Source organism: Leptodactylus fuscus, chromosome 6, assembly GCF_031893055.1.
Source record: "Leptodactylus fuscus isolate aLepFus1 chromosome 6, aLepFus1.hap2, whole genome shotgun sequence".
Classification (NCBI taxonomy): Eukaryota; Metazoa; Chordata; class Amphibia; order Anura; family Leptodactylidae; genus Leptodactylus; species Leptodactylus fuscus.
In genome coordinates this window covers 98,907,071-98,927,305 of record NC_134270.1, presented here as the reverse complement: position 1 = coordinate 98,927,305, position 20,235 = coordinate 98,907,071, and positions in this window count along the sequence as shown.

The following is a 20,235-nucleotide window of genomic DNA, read 5'->3' as shown; positions in this document are numbered from 1 at the left end:
CAAATTAAGTTAGAGGCCCTTAAGCTGAGTTACCAGCAGAGATTGAGGCCCTTCAGGCGACTTCAACCTTTTACCTGCAAAGTTTTAGGCCCTTTAACTTAGTTCAGCCTTGCACCAGCAGAGATTTGTTGGTCCTTTAAACAACAGAGATTTAGTTTTTGGCCCTTGGAGTGAGTAGAGCCTTTAAAAAGCATTGTTTTTGGCCCTTGGAGTGAGTAGAGCCTTACATTGGCAGTGTTTGTAGCCCTTGGAGTGAGTAGAGCCTCTAACCAGCAGAGTTGGGGGGAATCAGGGTGGATTGAGACTAGTAGGAGCAGAATTGTGCAACGCTGATGGTGGAGGAGTAGTATGAGGAGGAATTGTAGAGAGTGAGCACACACATGAAACTTCATGTCAGGGTACTTGACACCGGTGGACATGAAAATGAAGGGTCTATCCAGTGGCTATTCATTTTGATCAGTGTCAGCCGGTCAGCACCGTCAGGTGACAGCCGGCTGCGCTTATCCGTAATTATGCCAACGGCTGCGCTGAATATCCTTTCCGAAAGCACGCCGGCGGCAGGGCAGGAAAGGACCTCCAATGCGTATAGCGCAAGTTCCAGCCACAAATCCAACTTGGAGACCCAATAAATATAGGGCGCAGAGGGATCATAGAGGACAGGGCTGGGGTTGGCCAGGTACTCCTGCAACATGCGCCTATACTTGTCCCTCCTGGTGACACTAGGCCCCTCAGTGGCGGTAGTTTGGTGAGTGGGTGCCATTAACGTGTCCCAGACCTTGGAGAGTGTGCCCCTGCTGGGTGTGGACTGGATAGCAGTTGTTAGCCTGTTGGAGCAACTCTCCTCTCTGCCGCCAATGAGTGTTGATGGAAACATCTCCATCATATTCTGCACCAGTTGCTTGTGGCAATCACTGATGCGACTGGCCCTCCCCTCTACTGGAATAAAATTAGAAATATTATTTCTAATTATTTGCAAAAATCCTGCATTCGTTGCTCTCCAGGATTTTGACAATGTGTTTGTCAGTTGAAAAGCACTCCAACATGTATTCAGCCATGTGTGCCAGAGTGTTACTTGGCATAACTTGGCTGCCCTCACTGGAATGGTCACTCTCCATTTCCACCTCTTCCTCCTCCATTTCGCCCCAACCGCGCTGCTGCAATAGGACGCACTGAACTTCCCCGCTAGCTTCCTGTGTGACAATGAGATCTGCCACTTCGTCATCCTCCTCCTCTTCCTCCCTCAATATACGCTGTGAAGTGGACAGGAGTGTGCCCTGACTATCCTGCTGGGAAGGTTCTGCTCCTATGCCCGACTCCTCAGCGTACAATGTGTTATCCCTGATGGCGATGAGGGATTCTCACATCACACACAGGAGCGGGATTGTGACACTCACGAGTGCGTCGTCACAGCTGATCTTCATGATTGACTCCTTAAAAACATGCAAGATCTTGCATAAGTCTGCCATCCATGGCCACTCATGGTGCAGAAACTGCGGGAGCTGACTCTGAGGAACCCTTGGGTTTTGGAGATGGTACTCCATCAAGGGATTCTGCTGCTCACACACTCTACTCAACATGTGGTATGTCGAGTTCCAGCATGTGGGGACGTCGCATATCAGCTGGTGTTCTGACAGATGGAGGCGTTGCTGGAGGCTTCGGAGGCTAGCAGCAGCTACTGTAGACTTGCAAAAGTGGGTGCACAAGCACCGCACTTTCACCAGTAGCTCGGGTAAATTGGGGTATGTTTTTAAAAACCGTTGCACCACTAAAGTGAACACATGGGCCAGCATGGAACATGTTGGAGGCTGGCAAGCTCCAGAGCCGCTACCAGGTTCCGGCCGTTATCACACTCGACCATGCCTGGGCCCAGGTGCAGCGGTGAAAACCATGTCGACGTCTCATCGAGGAGGGCCCTCACCTCGGAGGCAGTGTGCTGTCTGTCCCCCAAGATGATGAGCTTCAGCACGGCCGGCTGACGTCTCCCCACGCCAGTGCTACAGCGTTTCCAGCAGGTAGCTGAGGTCAATGTGATGGCGGAGGCGGAGGGTGGTGGTTCAGAGCCCCTGACAGGAATGTTGGGTGGGGAAATGAGGTAGACCACCCCACTTTATGACCCGGTCCCAGCCTCAACTACATTCACCCAGTGTGCCGTCAGTGAAATGTAGCGTCCCTGTCCGCATGCACTTGTCCACCCGTCGGTGGTCAAGTGGACCTTTGTGCAAATCGTGGAACTTAGGGCCCGCCTGATGTTGCGTGACACGTGCTGGTGCAAGGCGGGGACGGCACAGCGAGAGAAGTAGTGACGGATAGAGATGGCATAGCGGGGTGCCGCACTTGCCATCAGGTCACAGAAGGCCTGAGTTTCCACAAGCCGAACGGCAACATCTCCTGGGCCAGGAGTTTGGAGATGTGCATGTTTAAGGCTTGTGCATGGGGGTGGGTAGCGCTGTATTTTTGCCTGCGCTCAAAAGTTTGGGAGATGGTGGGTTGCTGTGAAAAGGCGTATGATGGTGCAGGAGAACGAGCTAAGGCAGGAGAAGGAGCTAAGGCAGGAGAAGGAGCTGAGGCAGGAAAAGGGGAGGAGATTCTCCAAAGTGGGAGAAGTTTCCAAAGTGGTAGAGGCACACGTGCAGGTTTCCTGTCTGCTGGTCTGGACTGCAGCTCCAGCACTGGCAACAGTCAGAGAGGCAGTGACGATTGTCCTGTGTTTGCTCTCTGCCACTGAGTCCAGAGCTTGCCTTCCAAATGATGGTGCATGCCAGTGGTCGTAATGTTGCTCTTTTCAGAGCCCCTACTCAGTTTTGAGTCGCAGAGTGTGCAAACCACACTATATTTGTCCGCCGCACATACATTAAAAAAATTCCACACCACCGAAGACCGTGGCCTCGATGTGGGAGTTTTTCTAGGCTGGCTACAAGAGGGAACATTTTGGGCCCTGCTGGCTGTGGCCTGGCTTCGGTGAAGCAGCTGTCCTCTGCCTCTGGACATGCCTCTGCCTCTAGCCACCCTCTTTGGTGCTGCACTTCCCTCCACATCTACACTGCTCTCCCCGCTTGACATCCGCCCTGTCCAGGTCGGGTCACTGTCCTCTTTGTCCACTACCTCCTCTTCCAATTCCTCTGACGACTCCTCCTGCTCTTGCAAATCGATGATGGCAACAGGCTGCCCTGATGGCAACTGTGTCTCGTCATCGTCGTCACTGAGGGCCGATTGCTGGTCAACAACAGGAGATAACAGATGCTCCAGTGTTTGGGCATCAGGACACAGCAACTAATCTGTTACCTCCGGTGATTCAAGACGTGGTGGGACAGAGAGAGGGACAGTGAATGGACCCGAAAACAGCTCCTGAGAGGTGGGAAAGGTGGAATTAGGTTGCTGGGAAGATTGGGCATGTTGTGAGGAAGGAGGACCAGACTGTTGAGGAGGAGGAGGAGTTGAGGTAGAGGCTGTCTGGCTGGTGGAGAATGTGCTGGAAGCATTGTCCGCCAGCCATTGTAACACCTCTTCCTGGTGCTCGGGCCTGGTGAGTCTTATACCCTGCACCCTACTTAATGTGGCCATCAAGCTGGGAACTATGGGGAAGCGCAATACTTGCTGCCGCAGAGCAGTAGGCATGGTAGATGCTGTTGGTTGAGCTCAAACTTGTGTAATGATACTCCATATTCTAGGGATACCTTGAGCCACCGGCCCGCAAGCAGACTAGCACAACAATATACAGTCAATAATGCTCTTTATCTTGTGCAGGCACAGAGTTTAGACACAGGCTCACACGATATGCAAGAACAGAGTTCAGACAATGCTCAAATGGTATATAGGAACAGAGTGCAGACAACTTATCCAAGTCCATGCAGGTGTTGTAGCGATGTCATGGATTCCAGGGGCCAAGAGAGGGAGAGTTCAACTGCCAGAGTCCAAAAGCCAGGAGAGAGAGTTCCACTGCCAGAGTCCGGGAGCCAGGAGGGAGAGGGGTTCCGCAGCCAAGGTCCCAAAGCCGGAAGAGGTAGATTCAGCAGCCAAAGTCCAGAAACCAGTGCTGATACTGAGGCACTAAGCAGCAGCAGGTGAGGCTTTTTAAGCAAAGTCCAAGCAGGAACTGGGTGTGCCGAAAGAAGCTGTCTTCTCCATCTTGGAACAGGGCAGATAAAAACAAAATGGGCAAAGCAATAAACCTGGATCCTGACACTACTCCCTCCCTAGGAGTGGCCTCTGGACGATCCCTGGAGCCGGTTTGCTGGGCTGCTTTAGGTGGAAACGTTGGACCAGCTGTGGAGCACAAAGGTTACTCACCGGCTCCCAAGAGTTGTCCTCAGCAGGGTACCCCTTCCACTTGACCAGGTACTGTAGGTGCTTTCGATAGAATCGGGAATCCAAGATGTCCTCCACCACATAGTGTTCCTGGCCATCAACCATGATGGGATCGGGGGGTGGGGAAGACCGACCTAAAAAGGAATTAGGAACAGTGGGTTTCAGCAAAGAGACATGGAATACCGGGTGTATCCTAAGGGTCTTGGGAAGTTGAAGTTTGCAGGCCACGGAGCTTAAAATACCGCAAACCTTGAAAGGACCGATGTATTTCTGGCCCAACTTGGGCGAAGGCAGCTTCAATCTTAAGTTCTTAGTAGAGAGCCATACCGAATCTCCGAGCTTGTAAATGGGAGCCGGCTTCCGGAACCGATCAGCCGCCTTCTTATAGCGGGTCTGGGCCGTGGCCAGGGTCTCCTTTAAAGTTACCTGGATACCTTGCAAGGCTATTATTCTCTCCGCAACGGCAGGAACCGAAGTGTCCACAGGGAGCTGCGGTTGGATCTGCGGATGGTAGCCTAAGTTGGCATAAAATGGAGAAAGTTTAGTGGTCGCGCTCTGAGAGTTGTTAAAGCAGAACTCAGCCAGGGGAAGCAGCTCAACCCAATCGTCCTGCTGATGACTGATGTAGCACCGTAAATACTGTTCCAAGGTCTGATTGGTCCGTTCCGTCTGGCCATTTGTCTGGGGATGATAAGCGGAGGACAACCAAACTGAGATGCCTACTGCAGCACAGAACGCTCTCCAGAATCGGGAGGTAAACTGCACCCCCCGATCTGAGATGATCTCATCAGGAACACCGTGTAGCCGGAAGACTTCCCGTATGATCAAAGTGGTGGTGGTGGTAGCCGATGGGAGACCTGCACACGGGATGAAATGGGCTGCTTTAGTTAAACGGTCTACCACAACCAGAACTATGGTTTTCCCCTGAGAGGGCGGCAAGTCTCCAATGAAGTCCATGGAGATTGAGCCCCAAGGCCGAGATGGAACAGGCAGGGGCTGCAGGAGACCGGTGGGCAAGACCCTAGGTACCTTACACCTGGCACAGACTTCACAGGAGCGAACATAGTTCTTGACATCCTTTTGAAAACCGGGCCACCAGTAGAAACGAGACAGGAACTCTTGAGACTTCTGGATCCCCCTGTGACCTGCGAGTTTAGAATCATGGATTAGCTTGAGTACCTTAAGTCTCGCAGCTTCCGGGACGTAGAGGCGACCGTCGCGAACCCACACACCATGGAAAGTCAAGGAGACGTCCTCCGGGGGTGAAGACAGAAAGGCATCCGATTCATACGCATCCTTAATATCGGCAATCAGGTCCTTGTTGTGTATGACACCTAAAAAACAAGAATTAGGAAGAATAGGCTCTGGCGAAGGGGCAGAACTTGGTTTGGAGGAATACATTCGGGAAAGAGCGTCTGCCTTGCCATTGCGGGAACCTGGTCGGTAAGAAATGATGAAATTGAATTGATTGAGAAATAAAGTCCATCGGGCTTGTCGGGTAGTCATATTTTTCACGGACCGGAAGAATTCCAGGTTCCGATGATCTGTAAGAACAATAATTTGCTGCACTGCCCCCTGAAGATGATGTCTCCATTCCTTAAAAGCAGAAACAATAGCTAATAACTCCTTATTGCCTATATCATAGTTCCTCTCTGCGGTAGACATCTTTCGGGAGAAGAAGGCACAGGGGTGGAGCAACCCCCTTATCCCGCTTCGCTGCGAAAGAACAGCCCCTATAGCACAGTCTGAGGCATCTGCTTCCACAATAAAAGCAAATTCGGGGTCAGGGTGTACCAGGAGTGGAGCGGTAGTAAATTCCTGCTTCAGTCGATCGAATGCGCTCTGGGCTTGTGGGGACCAGTAGAAAACTGCAGTCTTTTTTGTCAGTGAGGTAATAGGCGACACAATTGCAGAAAAATTCTTTATGAAGCGCCGGTAGAAGTTTGCAAAACCTATGAATCGTTGTACCTCCTTGCTGTTTTTTGGGGTCGGCCATTCCTGGACAGCTTTCACCTTGCTGGTGTCCATGCTCAGTCCCTGGGGAGAAATGACATATCACAAGAATTGTATTTTGGATTTATGGAACTCACACTTCTCCAGTTTGATGTATAGGTGATTTTCTCTTAGACGCTGTAATACTGCTTTCACCTGATCCTGGTGTTCTTGCATAGTGTTCGAGTAGATCAGGATGTCGTCCAAGTAGATTACCACAAACCTGTCCATGTAGTCTCGAAATATATCATTGATTAGATGCTGGAAAGTGGCAGGGGCATTGGTGAGTCTGAAAGGCATGACAAGGTATTCAAAATGACCATACCTGGAGCGAAAAGCCGTCTTCCACTCATCCCCTCGCCGTATCCGAACCAGGTTGTAAGCCCCTCGTAGATTCAGCTTAGTAAAAATGGACGCCTGTCGAACTCTTTCCAATAGCTCGGGGATCAACGGTAATGGGTAACAATTTCTCACCGTCACTTTGTTGAGCTCTCGATAGTCAATGCAGGGCCTCCGAGAACCGTCCTTCTTCTTTACAAAAAATATCGGGGCTCCGGCTGGGGAGGAAGAGGGACGAATGAATCCTTTGGCTCGGTTTTCGTCTATGTATTCTTTTAGTGCTTTGAGTTCCGGACCGGCCAGGGGGTAAATATGTCCAAATGGTATCGGGGCCCCAGATAATAATTCTATCGGACAATCATATGGACGATGAGGGGGAAGTACATCCGCATTCTTCTGCACACATCTGCAAATTCTTTATATACCACAGGAAGCCCAGTTTCCAACAACGTATAATCACCCGAAGCAGAGGAAGGTCCAGGCTCCTGCTTATGTGCAGGAGGGAAATCTTTCAGGGAATGGCAAGAAGCAGCGGCCCTTTTTGGGAAAAAAACGTCTTTAGTCTCCCAATTGATGGTTGGGTTCTGTGCTTGAAGCCAAGGATGAGTGGGAAGTGCGGGGATGAAATGATCATGAATGTGATGACTTCTTCATGCTGAGGTTCGATGCGGATCTTCAGGGTCTCAGTTTCGTGATCCACGGGACCCAATGTCAACGGAGAGCCATCAACGGTTTCCATAATTATGGGGGAATCTTTCTTCCTGACAGTGATGTCGTGACGCTCTGCAAACGCACCGTCCATGAAGTTACCCCCCCGCTCCAGAATCCACCATGGCCAGACACTGGAGCCACTGAGTCCCCTTCCAGATCTTAATGGGCAGGAAGAAGTGTGAATTCTTATCCTTGAGTTCTATGTGTGGAGCGACTGATGTTAGGGATTGGACAACCATATTCAGCGAAGGAGCAAGTTTTGATGCATAAGACTCCATGTCTGAATTGGGCTCCTCATCCTCATTCTCAGCTAATGCTGCGATAGTCCTGGGGGGGTCTCCTGGGGCAATTCATCAAAAAATGGTTTTTAGCTCCACAATACAGGCAAGTTCCTTCCCGAAGTCTCTGCTCGCGTCGTTCTGCATTTTCTCTCTTGCGGAGCGAATCCACTTGCATGGGTTCTGCTATCGGTTCCTGCATCGCCTGATTTTGGGACCCCCGGCTGAAAGGAAAAGGTAAGGGGTTATTACCTCGGTTTAATGAAGTGAATCTCTCTAGCTTGCGTTCCGAGAGACGGACATCCATACGGATGCAGAGGTTAATGAAAGCGGAGAGATCCGTAGGAGGTTCAATTCGGGCCAGTTCATCTTTAATAGGGCTGGACAAACCTCGGCGAAACAAGGGGAGCAGACCCTCTTCAGACCAGGCAGTATCAATCGCCCATCGCCGGAACTCCGTAACATACTCTGCGACTGAGCGTTTACCCTGTCGTAGTGCCAACAGGGCGTTTTCTGCGGTAAAGGACCGGTTTGGGTCATCGAACAGTTGGGCCATAGCTGCGATGAAACTGTCAAACTTATGTAAGCAGGGATCATCAGCCTCTATTAAAGGATTTGCCCAGGCCAGTGCCTTATGGGTAAGAAGCATAAGCACACAATGTATTTTCGTTGCATCCGTGCAGTAATGGGCGGCATGGGCCCGAAAAAAACAGACGACACTGATTGACGAATCCCCGGAACTTATCCCGTTCACCTCCAAAACGAAAAGGCGGCAGCCTTGGTGTACTCTGGGAGAGCAGAGTCGATCCTGTAGTCTCAAGTTGGGTGCAGCAGTCTGCCAAAGCAAGCACAGCCTCATTTATCTCAAGCCGAAAGGTGTGCAATTCCTGCTGGGAGATTTGCAGAGCTGCTTGTAGTCCTTGCTGGGATATGCGCACCTCCTGCAGCATCTGACTGACTGCTTGCAGATCATTAGTGGACCGATTATCCACTGATTCAATCTTTAATCCCAGTGTGTGTACACTCGCTGGTTGTCTGCACCTGTCCATTGAGTTTTTTAATGCGGATGTCAAACGCCTGCACGGCAGCGGTATCCATAATGGCCTCAGTATCTTGTAATGATACTCCTTATTCTAGGGATACCTTGAGCCACCGGCCCGCAAGCAGACTAGCACAACAATATACAGTCAATAATGTTCTTTATCTTGTGCAGGCACAGAGTTTAGACACAGGCTCACACGATATGCAAGAACAGAGTTCAGACAATGCAGGTGAGGCTTTTTAAGCAAAGTCCAAGCAGGAACTGGGTGTGCCGAAAGAAGCTGTCTTCTCCATCTTGGAACAGGGCAGATAAAAACAAAATGGGCAAAGCAATAAACCTGGATCCTGACTTGCTCCACATCTGCATTTCCATGCCCCTGTCCTCATTCCCGTGCCCTTGCTCTAGCACTAACTGCTCTGTATTCCTGCTATTTTGTGGGGGGGTCACCCCTTGAAAAGCTGGGTTGGACGTATATAGCAGGCACTAACTGCTCCGTATCCCGGATTTGGGGAGACACCCTGTTGAAATCTTGACTCCTCTCCCTGCAGTATATAGCTCTGAAAAGAGCTGTTGTTTTTTTAAGTTTTTCCCTGCCTACTAGAAGCTAATACCTATCTAGCCCTCAGCAGATCTCTCTCTCTCCCTATCTCTCACCGCAAATGTCACAAAGATGGCGCTGGCTATTCTTATAAATGGGAGGTCACATGTTTTCGGCAGTCAATGAGTTTTTTTCATTTTTTTTCAATGCCTCCGTTGTCGTACTTCCTGTCCCACCTCCCCTGCACAGTCATTGGTGCAAAAAACGTGCCAGGGAAGGTGGGAGGGGATACAAATTTTTACTGCGTATGCCGCGTGGTATTTGATTGGAAACGAATACCTCAAACAGCCTGATATTCGATCAAATACCTATCGATCAAACGGTGTTCACTCATCTCTATTGATAATCCTATCCTTTAAAGTGAAGATTTATTGAATGGTGACAGTGTCAACTAAATCTAGTCCTCCATCTCCACAGACATACAACTGTCTACAAAGAGGGAGTCTGGCACTCCAAATAATAGTCACACAGCTATCTGGTCAGTAATGGTACTGTGTAGAGATGAGCGAACGCCATTCGAATATCAGGCCGTTCGAGGTGTTCGATTCCAATCGAACACCACGTGGCAAACTCACTAAAAATTCGATTCCCCTCCCACCTTCCCTGGCGCGTTTTTTGCACCCATAACTGCGCAGGGGAGGTGACACAGGAAATACGACAAGATAGGCAGTAAAAAAAATCGGAAAAAGAAATTGGCGGCCGGAAACAGATAACCTCCAATTTAGACGAATGGTGGATTTACCATTCGACTAATTTGGAAATGTGAACTATATGAATGTGACACAGGCACAGATGTACAGGCAGGGATAGCTAGGGATAACCATTATTTAGGGGGAATGTCACTCACCCAGCTCTTTGGGGCTCTATCTTGTCGGGATCCCTGTCAGCTTGCGATATGCGCGAGCTGACTTTTTCCCATAGGGATGCATTGACCAACGTTGATTGGCCGAATGCCCGTACAGTGGCCAATCAACGCTGGTCAATGCATTCCTATGGCTCGGAACTACTAAAGGAATAGCTGAGCTGAGCATGTTAGTACTACTAAGGAATAGCCAGCTAAGTGTGCAGTGTGGGAGATTATCCTATTCACTACACAGCATGTACCCCACGCTGTGTAGTGATTAACCCCCTCCCCCGGTGTCCGCTTACCTGCAGCTCTTTGCTCTTGGTCCACTTCGGTCCATGGTCCAGGTTTCAGAGCGCCCTGCCCCCCTCTCCCCAACTATTATTATAGAGAAGGTGGGCTTAGGAGAGTGTGGGAGGGGAGTCTCCCACAATCTCCTAAGCCCCGCCTTCTCTATAATAATAGTTGGTGAGAGGGGGCAGGGCGCTCTGAAACCGGGACCATGGATCGAAGTGGACCAAGAGCAAAGAGCTGCAGGTAAGCGGACATCGGTGGGGGTGGGGGGAAGGGGTTAATCACTACACGGCGTGGGGTACATGCTGTGTAGTGAATAGGATAGTCGTTACAATCCCAGCTCTGCTTAATCAACAAACAGTAGTGTCCGATACTACAAACTCAGCTTGACTATACCGATAAACTGAGCGTGTAGTGTCCGATACTACAAACTCAGCTTGGCTATACTGATAAACTGAGTCCGATGTAGGTGAGCTGAGTGTGTAGGAGATGTAGATGTAGGAGAGCTAGCAGATATGCAGCAGACTAACACACTCAGCTCTGCTAACATCGGCCAGCTCTGCTACATCTCTGGTGTAGCAGCTCTGCACTACACCCAACCAACCCTCCATCTACTACTCCTGTCACACACATCTCGTGTGTAGCAGGGCTCAGCGCACACTCAGCTCTACAACAGAGTGTAGAGATGTAGCAGGCTGAGTGTGTGCTGAGCTATGTTACACCAGAGATGTGTGTGACAGGAGGAATAGCCAAGCTGAGCGCACGGCTGGTTCTGCTTCATTTCACCATAGGTATGCATTGACCAGCGTTGATTGGCCAGTCTTACAGCATTCGGCCAATCAACGCTGGTTCTGCCGGAGGAGGCGGAGTCTAAAATCGGACCAGAATGGAAACTGCTGTGGATGGCTTATACTCCGCCTCCTCAGGCAGAACCAACGTTGATTGGACGAATGTTATAGACTGGCCAATCAACGCTGGTCAATGCATTCCTATGGGAAAAAGTCCACTCCGGCATATCGCAAGCTGACAGGGAATCCCGACATAATAAAGGTACTTGATGCCCCCAGACACGCTTCCCCTGCTGTCCCATTTGCTTTCCAGGGTGTTGGCATCATTTCCTGGGGTGTCTTAGTGAACTTGGTGACTCTCCTGAGTCGAATGGTGGGATCCCCTGTAGCGAAGCATTTTCTCCCATAGACTATAATGGGGTTCGATATTCGTTCGAATAGTCGAATATTGAGATGCTATTCGTAACGAATATCGAATCTCGAACATTTTACTGTTCGCTCATCTCTAGTACTGTGTACATTATTCATGGGGACTTTTCATTTGGTATGGGGATACTTCAGAAAGACATAAAGAAGTATATGTCAAATGTGAACTGCTCCTTTTCTTCCAGAAAAACTTCCTATGACAGCTACTTGATTCTTTTTTGTTAAAACAAACAATATGGGAACAGGAAACATCCTGCAATTGGTCTGAACATTATCTTTGAAGTATACTGTCTATACTAGTGATTCCCAGCATGGGTGCTGTGACACTCAGGGGTGCCTTACAAACCTGCCAGGGGGCCGCGGCATTATGGTTGGGAAGATGACTGCAAGTCTTCACACAATAACATCTGTGTTGTTATTTTCATTCACAATGTAAAACAATGCGCGGATTGTAAAAATTTTTTGGAAATCTTCCTCCCACTGTTAGATTTGGGCATGCTGGATCCAAAACCCAGGTCCTGAAAAACTGAGCAACAGAATAAAGTGAGGTGAAGTCATCTTCTGAAGTTGTCTTGGGTTACATTTTTCTGACTAGCACTGATGGACTAGTCTGATCCGTCCTATCCCTTATTGGCAATTATCTACAGGTATTCATGCATTTTTACAGGACCTAGATTCAGTATGTAAACCTCCGAAGTGCACCATCTGATCGATGGAGTCTGACCTTACCTAACGCTACTCAACAAGTTCCTTTTCATGTCAATGGGTGATGCTGAGTAAGGATGCTGTTTGTGTATCTTCCATTCACAGTCCAGTCCAGGAGTAGATACTGGAGGTATTGCTGTAGTATTATATAGTAATCATTTAGATGAAAGGACTTCTATGCAATATATGGCCATCTTTAATCCTCTAGAGTGAGAGCTACTGCTTATGTGTGAGGACACTTTTCTATGATATATCCACCAGGAACTGGTACCAGAGACATCATTGTTTTAATATGTAGTGATGATAGTATTGTAGAGTGATGACAACTCCCCTATGAGTAGCTGTTACTGTAATGGGGGGTGAGTATCAGATTTAAAGCACATGCATATATTTTGCACGTACACATAATACATGTATACAACTCATACATGACAGCCAGCGGCTGGTGCTTATAAGGTACAAAAAACAGTCTTTATGTTTATTTCCTGTTTCTTTTAGAAGACTTCTTGGAAAATCAGATTGAAAGGCAAAGTATATTTTCTTCATAATAATCTTAGGTTTCAGAACCGGGCACCTTGTCATTCACCCCCTTAATGCACTTCAACTGGCGACTGTGGATGCACTTTGCAGAACAAGGCATTTCCTTGGAAGATCGCTATCCTGCGGATGCCGTAATTCTTAGATTACAGTTCAAAAGGGCGAAAATCCCAGAAGAAAATAAAACACCATAAAGACAAATGGCTTCTGATAAATTCTCTTTACTTCTTGATTTCTCTTCTTTTATTGCTTCTTTGTGGCCTGTATCTCTTTGCAATCTCGCTCATCCAGCCGTGTAGCCTCCGAGTGCTGGAGCCTTTACCACCAAGAAGAAAATATATATGGATGGCCAAGTGCAGCTAGAGAGATATGACCGAAGTGATAAAATGGATTTTTCATTGCAGTTTTAACACATTATTCATCTCTCGCTGCTATATTTATTAATAACAAAACTCAATCGCTTATCCCGCTTTCCTGTGTTCTTTATGCTGGGGCTTGTGTTTCAAGATGGCTCTAATGGAACCCTAGAAGACAGCTTTATTTAGAGAAGATATGTGAACTCCATATAGAAGTAGTGATATTGTAGAATGGAGTCAAGAACTAGAGACCTGGGGATCAAGAATATGACTCCAACTAGTGTACAGGGATGGTTTTTATAGTAAATAGGGTCTTAGACAATAAGTAAAGTAACGCCCCCGCTTTTCATTTTAGGAAAGTTTAATGTATAAATAAGCATAAGCAGATAGAAAATACCGCTATACAATGTCTTGGATTAACATCCAAGTGTCATCTGAAGCATTGCATTATGTATTTAACTCTGTGACGTCTTCTGATCTGATCTGTTCTGAAGAAACAGACAAGGATAGGACCTGTTCTATTTTTACCGTAAAGGACCGGACCCTTGGACACCCCATCGAATGGCACAATCAGACGTGTGCATGAAGCCTTGTCCTACAGTTTCTCATTTCTACCTATTGGGAGAGAAACTGGAGGGAAAGAGTGAATGAAGAATACTAACAGCGGTTACACATGGAGCCCTACGGACCCCCATTGACTGTAATGGGGTCTGTTGGGTGTCCGTCATTTTTAAACTGAAACCATCAGAAGTAAAAGTCCTCCGTGCAAGACTTTTTCTGCCGGTTTTTAGGAGGACACTGATATGAACGGTGCAAATGTGAACATAGCCTTACATGGGGAAGCCATGTCATCCCATTTCTCTAAGTAATTTACATTCTCATTTAAATACATAAAAAGTGTTGAATTTTGAACCCACTTTTTGCCTTCCTGTAGACAAACAAGGCACACTAAATGGTCCTTTCTATTTTTAAATGGTAACAGTTTGGTTGCCATGAAAGCCATTCTGAAATTCTAGATCTGAAATGGCTGATCCTTTAGTTACCATACACCACTCGGCTCACGTCACCATTCTTCTGCATCTCTTTCATATATCCATCAATTGCCAACACCGTCTATAATAACCTGTATTGGTAAAGAAAATGGAGCTATGGAGATAAACCACATACTTATCATCCATTTCAACAGAAATCTCATTCATTTGTATGTAATGGTAGTATGTAGTATAAACAGTGCAACCAGCACAACACCATTACTATGGAGCGGGTTTGGTGGATTGTTCTGTGTAAGGGTAAGTTCACACAGGGTTTTTTGGTCAGGATTTTGAGGCCGTGTCCGCTTTAAAATCCTGACCAAAAATTCTGCTCCTATTGAAATCAATGGGAGCCGGTCAGTTCTTTTTTCCGGGAGCCATTTGTTCCAGCTCCCGGAAGAAAGAAGTGACATACTCATTCTTTCAGGCGGATTCGCCTCACGACATACGCCTGAAGACACTCCCTCCCAACTAGGCCCATTGATTTGTGTCTAAACCAGAGCGGAGTGTGCGACTGTATGCCGGTGCACTGCACCGGCATCCAGTAGCAGCTACCTTTATTTTGATACGGAACCGCCTCAGGTTCCGGACTAAAAAACCCTGTGTGAACTTATCCTTAGGCTTAGGCCCCACACAGCAAAATGTAGCTGAGGTTATGGTCCCACAAAGCAAGCCGCAGCCAAAGAGAGCTGCAGAAAAGACTGTGGCGGAAAGGTATTACAGTTTTTTTGCGGTGCTTTTCACAGAAAGTCCTCTGTGGACTTTCTGTCCCAACTATACCTATGTGGAAAACGCTTTTCCGTATGCATAATTGACATGCTGTGATTTACAAAAATGTGACAGTTTTCGAAATGACAGCATTTCCGCTGTGGATATTTTTCAGCAATGTGTGGATGGGATTACCCAGAATCCCATCCACTTTGCAGGAGATGTAACATGCTGTAGGTACCGTATGACACAATATTTATTTTCTTTTATATTTTAGCAGCAACCAAAATGCAGCATTTCCACAAAATGGGGAACGTTGTGGAAAACCTGTTTTTTCTTTAATTTGAAAATTTTGCAGCGATTTTTTGAGCCAAAATCAAGAGTGACTTGAATGGAATGGGAAATATAAAAGAAGCATTAATATGTTTCCCTTCTGCTAACTCCACTCCTGGCTTTGGCTCAAAAAACAGCAGCAAAATCTGCAAAAACAAAAAAATCAGCTTTTCTGCAATGTAGGGCCTTAGACTTAAGCCAGGGACCCATGTAGAGTAAACCTGGCATAAATCTAGCAAATCCCATCCACACATTGCAGAAAAATTCCTTGCATTTTTGGGAATTGTAGCATGTCAATTAGACCTATGGAAATGCTGGAGGTTTCCTTATAGATATAATTGAAGCAGAAGAAACCTCTGCAGACTTTCTTTGAAAAGCACTGCAGGAAAGCTGTGATGCGTTTCCACTGTGATTATTCGTACATCATTTTTTCGCTGCGGCCTGCTACCTTTGTTTAAAGCCTGGCATTTAGCGGTAATTGGCATAAGTTTACTTCGGCTAGTCTCCTATGCCAGTAAAGTAGAGGTTTTTGGTTTACTGCCATTTAGCATACAGATGACATGCATAGTAACATATTCTAGGCATTGCTGCAATTATAAATTGCATGCAATTCTTCAGTAAGACAGAGCTGTGTAAACCCAGCCTTACTGATCTGGTTCAGGATCAGCTTATTCAGAGGTCTTCATCATAATTCATTATTGCAGCTAATATGTTTCTGGTTTAGATAATTATAGAACATGTCAGAGGAATAGGAGCCATGTTGTAACCTCTCATTATGTGCAATAATGACCAATAGACCTAATCAGGCTTTGTTACAAAGGGCCACATAGAGGGGTTAACCTTCAACCGGCTCTGGGATGGATGATGGGGAGAGGACATGGGCTTTTAGAACTGGAAATTTAGCACTTCAGTTGAAATCTAATGTGCATTGTAGGTCAGAAGTCAGCAGAAGACTACAGCAGATTGTAGCCCAGCTTTCTGTGTGTTGGCAGATGAATGGCAGTCTGGCATTCTATATATGAACTGGAGTGCCCAGGATGAACAGCACTATACTGTAGATCCTTTCCACATAGGGTAGTGTTAAAGGATACAGAACTGTGGGTCCACCAGACAGCCAGGACCAAATGCGACGTAAACGCCACGATTTGCGTGAAAAATCATGGCATTTTACAGTCAAGGCAAAGTGGATGGGATTCTAGTGAATCCCATGCCCACTTTGCAGTAAAAACCGAGGGGAAGATATGCCACAATTTGCAAAAACTGGCACGGTTTTGGGAATTGCAGCATGTTATTTATACCTATGGAAATGCCGGTGGTTTCCCTATAGGTATAATTGAAACAGAAAGGCTGCAGAGGAAACCTCTGTGAACTTTCTGTCTAAAGCGCTGCGTTTAGAACTGTGCTGCGTTGCTGCTGCGGTATTTCACGTAGCGCTTTATTGCTGTGAGATGGCCTGTGTGGCCTTAGCCTAAAAAGAAAAGGAAATGCATAGCAGGCAGTCACAAAATGCGACAAAATGCAATTTATCAAACAGTTGCATACTGCACTCTAGGAATCATGCATTGAACTAAACGCTTATCTGACGCAAGGTTCACACTAGCGCCCGGAGTCCGTTCTGAGCTGTCAGACCGGGTCCAGCCGTGAGCACCGGTGAGCGTTTTATGCTCTCCGCCACAAAACCGTTTTTTCAAACTGCACACAGAGTACTGCATGTCCGACTCTGTGTCTGATTTTAAAAAAAACGGTTTTGCGGCGGAGAGCATAAAACGCTCACTGGTGCTCACGGCCAGACATCTTTCAAACCCATTCAAATGAATGGGTATGAAAGAGTCCTGCAGGTTTCCGTCTCCTGCTCAGTTTTGTGCAGGAAATGGAAACCTGCATGAACGGAGACCGGGCGCAGATGTGAACAAGCCCTGAGCCTGCTCCTATTTGCATTCCTCAGAACCTAAATTTGCATATAAGTGTAATAAATCTTGCACTTTTAGGACTTAACAAAATCATATCCCCTTATCTAGGTATTTTAGTATTTTTGATAAGTATCCCGCACAGCACAAGCATCTCTTCTTACTGGTACTTTGTCTAAGCAGATTTCTGCCAAATTATGTGAGAATTCTGGTGCAGGCGCTTTAGTAAATGCGGACCACTGTGTTATATATAATGGAGGGTCTAATGGAGTGAAGCAGAGCACAGGGATTCATATAAATCATGGATATGTGAGGTTCGCCTCTACACTTTACATTACACAGTATCAGTTTCACCTTGACTGTTCCTTTAAGGAAGGATTATACAATATGGAGTCTGAATGAGCTGTATAATGACATTGGTGCAGCTAGTACAAGCCATTGTGATATCCGCATATCTTCTAGACTGCTACAGCTGTGAATATCACCTTCACTTCCCTTATATGCCAGATTTGTAATGAGTTCATCTTATCAATGGTCTGTTCCCCCTGCTTCTCCTGCTCTGGCTATAGGCTTATGCTGGGAATTCTAGTTCCACCCTTCACCCTTTTTACTGACCCCCAGCCGCTTGCCCTGTGCATACATCCCTGTTTGACAAGTAGTTTGCGCAGACAATGTGGCCGCAGTTCCCTGAACCATCCACTAGGAAGCGCCATGAAATAAGAGAGCGCAGCATTAATCTTCATGGAGAGCTTGTCGATAGGCCGCGGCCTGGGAGCCGGTAATTGTTTTACATGCACTCTCTGCGCCGGGTCATTGCAGATTTCATTAAGATAATCAGTCTTAATGATTTACAGCAGCCTCGGCCTCACATCCTGGAACATGAGCAGCTCCCTACTACTCCCATCATTGTCAGATACATCTGGCCTCATTGTCAGATACCTCCAGGGCTGCACAGAAACTTTGCTTGATAACTTACCAGTCTTCAATCTGTCTTGTTTGTGCCTTAAGAAAGAAGTACTGCAGTTTTACTAGAACTCTCAGAAGAAATCTCCCAATCTTCATGTAAAGCTGTATATTGTGAATAGCCATGATAGATAGCGAGATAAAAAAGATAGATAGATAGATAGATATGAGAGATAGATAGATAGATAGATAGATAGATAGATAGATAGATAGATAGATATGAGAGATAGATAGATAAATTGATAGATGGATAGGAGATAGATAGATGAGATAGATAGATAGATGGATAGGAGATAGATGATGATGATGATAGCAGTGGCGTAACTACCGCCATAGCAGCGGAGGCAGCTGCCACAGGGCCCGGGACATTAGGGGCCCAGTGACAGCCGCTACTGCTGCTATCATTATACTCGGAGGTCTTTTCGGACCCCCGAGTATAATGATTGGCGGACCAGGAGAGGTAAGAAACATAAAAAACATGTTACTTACCTCTCCACGATCCTGCAAGGCCTCCTTTCTGACGTCTCTGACGTCACATGAACCCGGCCTGCGTCCCGGGTCATGTGACGTCCGACGTCATTTAACAAGGACAGCAGCGGAGAAGACAGCGTAGGAGCCGGGGGACAGGTAAGTAACAGTAGATTTTTATGTTTTTATTCCCCCGGGTCTCTGATTATTATACTTTGGGGTCTGAAAAGACCCCAGAGTATAATAATTGTTTATGGGTGTCCAAAGTGGGACATAATACTGTGTGCAGGGGCAACTATGGGGGATAATACTGTGTGCAGGGGCAACTATGGGGGATAATACTGTGTGCAGGGGACACTATTGGGGATAATACTGTGTGCAGGGGCCACTATAGGGACATATTACTGTGTGCAGGGGTCACTGTGGGGGATAATACTGTGTGCAGGGGCCACTAGCGGGGCATAAAACGCTCACCTGCGCTCACGGCTGGAATCGGCATGACAGGTTTCAACTGAAAGTGGAGACCCGAACGCTAGTGTGAACCCAGCGTTACCTGGATGGATAGGTAAATAAAATAGACAGATAGATAGATTACAGAATTATATATATATATATATATATATATACTGTATATATATATATATATATATATATATACATATATATGATATATATTATGTCTTTCTATCTATCTACCTATCTATATGATCTACTGTAGATAGATTTGCAAATGACTCTAATGAATCCAACGTACCCAAAGACATGAATTCATCATGGAATGCAATTGGATGTCACTCTGACTGCAGTCTGCGGCAAATTTGGCCCCACATTAGATGCTCACTAGGTCATGTGCATGGGGTATATGGGCCCTTGCACACAACAGAGTCTACTGTAGTTTATGGAAAACTGTCCTTGTGGGGTCTGTAGTCCCCAGACTGAGCCTGTTTGAGTAAATTGGAGTCACTGTACTATAGTCAGTTATGATGCAGTGAGCGCCTGAACAGCCCAATCACTTTAGCAAAGAATTAACATAACACTATCAGTTCATTACTGTAGTACAGGGGTAAGTAACCTTCAGCACTCCAGCTGTTGTAAAACTACAACTCCCAGCATGCATTCTTGCTCTACTGTTCTTGGAACTCCGAAGGAATTAAATGGAGCGTGTTGGGAGTTGTAGTTCCACAGCTGCTGGAGAGCCAAAGGTTGCTGACCCCTGCTGTTGCCATTCAGGAGCTCACAGCATCATAACTCAGCGCCGCACCTCCCATGAGGCGACCTGAAGCGACCGCTTCAGGCGGCGCTATGTCAGGGCACCAGGGAGGGCGGCATTTTTGATTACATAAGCCAGTCCAGGACAAGCTGTCCTGGACTGGCTTAGCACAGAGCGCTGGATTGGGGAGGCCACTGAAGCAGCGCTGCTCCAGCGGCCTCCCCTCACACTCAGGCAGGGAGCAGGTCTACTCCGTGCCTGCGAACGCCGCTAAGTCACGCCCCCTTTGATTTGCCCCGCCCCCCTCGCGCTCCGCCACGCCCCCTCCTCTGGGGGGGGGGGGCGGCTTTTTGTAGTTCGCTTCGGGCGGCGAAAGGGGCAAGTTCACCCCTGTCATAAC